The sequence below is a fragment of the Primulina eburnea genome, chromosome 8, assembly GCF_022965805.1.
Source record: "Primulina eburnea isolate SZY01 chromosome 8, ASM2296580v1, whole genome shotgun sequence".
NCBI lineage: Eukaryota > Viridiplantae > Streptophyta > Magnoliopsida > Lamiales > Gesneriaceae > Primulina > Primulina eburnea.
The window spans coordinates 31698886-31703020 of NC_133108.1; the positions used below are offsets into that span (position 1 = coordinate 31698886).

Genomic DNA, 4135 nt, shown 5'->3' on the forward strand with positions numbered 1-4135 from the left:
TGGAGAGGCAGTTGAATGATCAAGAGGAGAAACGTCGTGAAGATAGACATGTGGAGATACCGCGCCGCATAACAATGCTGGAGTATGCCCAACCTTCTTTGGAGGGTGCACGCCCTAGCATTGTGAGGCCTATCGTGCGGGCAAATCACTTTGAATTCAAGCCAGCCATAATCCAGATGATTCAGAACACAGTCCAATTTGGAGGAACTGCAGTAGATGACCCCAACACGCACATCGCGGATTTTCTTGAAATTTGCGAAACTTTTAAATTCAATGGAGTTTCTGATGATGCTGTTAGGTTGCGTTTGTTTCCTTTTTCCTTACATGATAAAGCTAAAGCGTGGTTAAATTGTTTGCCTGTAGGTTCGATCGCTACATGGGAGGACATGGGGAAAGCATTTCTCATCAAATATTTCCCTCCCTCCAAGACTATGAAGCTGTGGGCGGACATTACAACATTTGCTCAATTCGATCAGGAATCTCTATATGAGGCATGAGAACGCTTCAAGGATCTAATAGGAAGATGCCCACATCACGAGTTACCACTTGGGTTAGTCGTTCAAACATTTTATTATGGTTTGCTTACTCCTAACCGTACTATGATAGATGCTGCTGCTTGTGGAAACCTGTTGAGGAAAACCGCAGAGGAAGGATATGAATTGTTAGAGGAGATGGCTGCCAGCAGTTATCACTCTCAATCTGACAGGAACAACCAGCTGAGAAGTGCAGGAGTTCACCAGGTAACTGATTTTTCTGCTATTACTGCACAACTTGATGCATTGAACAGGAAGCTGGATGGCTTGAACATGGGTGGCACAGCTATGCGTCTTCAAGAGATATTCTGTGAGAAATGTGGAGGGGAACACTATGTGAAAGACTGTCAAGATGGAAATCCCTTCTATATGCAAAATGAGGCACCGGTGAATCAAGTGGGAGTCCAAAACCGCCCAAGGAATGACACTTATTCGAACACATACAATCCAGGGTGGAGGCAACATCCCAACTTCTCATGGGGAGGTCAAAACAGTCAAAATAGACCGCAAGGAGGACAACAATATGGGAAACAACCGATGTACAGATCTGATCCTCCTAGAGAAGAAAAGTTCAACTTGGAGCAAATGATGTCTAAGTTTATTTCATCAACTGAAACTAGACTTCAAAACCAAGATGCATCGATAAAAGGGCTCGAGAATCAAATTGGACAGTTGGCAAAGATGATAGCAAGTAGAGAACCGGGCACCTTGCCAAGTAATACCGAGACTAATCCAAAAGAGCAAGTGAAGGCCATTGAGTTGAAGAGTGGGAAAATTTTGGAGTCAAAGGGAAAATAAAAAATTCAAATACCGGATGAACTGACTGAGACATCGAAAGGTAAGTCTTCTAACTCTACACCAGCACCCACTGCACAACCTAAAATTGTTATACCTCCTCCTTTTCCTGCAGCATTGAAAAAATCAAAACTAGATGCACAATTCGTTAAGTTTCTTGAGGTATTTAAAAAATTGCATATCAATATTCCCTTCGCCGATGCTTTAATGCAAATGCCTAGTTATGCTAAATTTTTTAAGGACATTTTACCTAATAAGAGGAAATTGGAGGATCACATGACAGTGAACTTAACTGAAAATTACTCCGCTTTGGTGTAAAACAAAATCCCACCGAAACTAAAAGACCCAGGGAGTTTCTCTATTCCTTGCATGATTGGTGATGTTGTTTTTCATAAAGTGTTATGTGATCTTGGTGCAAGTATTAATCTAATGCCATTGTCTGTCTTTAGGAAACTCGGGTTGGGAGAGCCTAAGCCGACGAAGATATCCTTGCAACTGGCTGACAGATCTGTCAAGTACCCCCGCGGAGTGATTTAGGATGTGCTAGTGAAAGTGGACAAATTCATTTTTCCTGCGGATTTCGTGGTTCTCGACATGGAGGAGGATACAGAGATGCCTCTAATTTTGGGGAGACCGTTCCTTGCAACTGGCAAGGCACTGATTGATGTGCAAGAATGGAAGTTGAGATTGAGAGTGGGCGAGGAAGAGATTACTTTTGATGTTTTTAATGCACTTAAGCACACACTGCACTCTGATAGTTGCTTTAGAATTGATGCTTTTGACTCTCTTGTGTCTCACTATGTGCAGGATGCGCTTAGGGACCCTTTGGAGGCCACTATCACTACTGAATTGGGAGAAGAGGAATTGGATGAAGAAAAAGCTGAAATAGTGGCACACTTTAATGCCAACCATCCATGGAGAAAGCCAATGCGGATGCGACTGGAGGATCTAGGAGAACGAAGAGATTTGACCCCTCAAAGGTCAAGCATCGAGGAGCCACCAACACTTGAGCTAAAGCCGTTGCCTCCACACCTCAAGTACGTTTACCTAGGTGAGAATAACACTTTACCTGTCATTATTTCTGCTGCTTTGACAGATGTGATGGAAGACAAACTGTTGGAGGTTCTGAAAGCGCACAAGGGTGTATTTGTGTGGAAGGTGGCGGATATCAAAGGGATCAATCCATCAGTCTGCATGCACAAGATCTTGATGGAAGACAAGTACTCACCTCTTGTGCAACCTCAGAGAAGATTGAATCCAAAGATGCAAGAGGTAGTAAAGGCAGAAACGATTAAGCTTCTCGATGCATGTATTATCTATCATATATCTGATAGTGCATGGGTAAGTCCGGCTCAGTGTGTGCCAAAAAAGGGTGGGATTACTGTGATTACAAATGATAATAATGAACTAATACCCACCAGGACTGTTACGGGATGGCGTGTGTGCATTGATTATAGGAAATTGAATGATTCCACCCAAAAATACCACTTTCCCCTTCCCTTTATTGATCAAATGCTTGAGAGGTTAGCGGGTCATGAGTTTTATTGTTTTCTAGATGGGTATTCGGGGTATAATCAAATCACCATTGCACCCGAGGACCAAGAGAAAACCACTTTCACTTGTCCTTATGGAACTTTCGCTTTTCGCCACATGCCGTTTGGTCTTTGTAATGCCCCTGCCACATTTCAACGTTGCATGACCGCTATATTCCATGATATGATAGAAACTTTTCTTGAAATTTTTATGGATGACTTCTCTATTTTCGGCCCTTCTTTTGATGACTGTTTGCAGAACTTGAAGGTGGTGTTGTTGAGATGTGAGGAGACGATTTTGGTGCTAAATTGGGAAAAGTTCCATTTCATGGTACAAGAGGGAATTGTCCTAGGGCACAAGATTTCGGAGCAAGGAATAGAGGTGGATAAGGCGAAAGTTGAAGTTATCAAGACTTTACCACCTCTGGCGTCCATAAAGGGAGTTAGAAGTTTTCTAGGCCACGCCGGTTTTTATCGGCGTTTTATAAAAGATTTTTCAAAAATTGCCAAACCTCTGTCTTCCTTACTTATGAAAGATGTGTCATTTGATTTCGATTCTGACTGTGTACAGGCATATGAGAATTTGAAGGAGCGCTTGGTGACGGCTCCTGTCTTGGTAGCACCGGATTGGGATCTACCTTTCGAGATCATGTGCGACGCCAGTGACACTGCAGTAGGGGCCGTACTGGGCCAGTGGCAAAACAAGGTATTTCATACAATTTACTATGCAAGTAAGACCTTATATGAGGCTCAATTGAATTATGCAACAACTGAATAGGAATTACTTGCAGTAGTATTTGCACTTGACAAATTTCATTCATACCTTGTTTTGTCCAAAGTAATGGTATTCAATGATCATTCTGCCCTTAAATACTTACTTGCTAAAAAAGATGCAAAGCCACGCTTACTTCGGTGGATTTTATTATTGCAAGAGTTTGACTTAGAAATCAAGGACAAGAAAGGTGTTGAGAATGTGGTAGCAGATCACTTGTCTAGATTAGAATTTATTTGTGATGATTCTGTCGATCATGCTATCAATGATTGGTTCCCTGATGAGCAACTATTTGAGGTGAAAAATTGTCCTTGGTATGCAAATTTCGCTAACTTTCTTGTCACAGGCACACCCCCACCAAATCTATCGTTTCACCAACGAAAGAAATTCTTTTCTGACGTGAAATACTATTTTTGGGAGGAACCGTTTTTGTTCAAAATTTGTGCAGATGCCATGATAAAAAGGTGTGTTGCAAAGGAAAAGTTCGATCAAATTCTCAACCA

The 4135-nt window shown here is 42.0% G+C and overlaps 1 non-coding gene across 1 annotated transcript; it reads right to left on the minus strand.

Moving 5' to 3' along the window:
- Positions 1 to 435: 435 nt before the first annotated feature.
- LOC140840318 (small nucleolar RNA R71) lies at positions 436 to 541 on the minus strand. The gene has a single exon (XR_012119904.1). It is a non-coding gene; the product is annotated as a small nucleolar RNA R71 (small nucleolar RNA).
- Between the last annotated feature and the right edge of the window lie 3594 nt (positions 542 to 4135).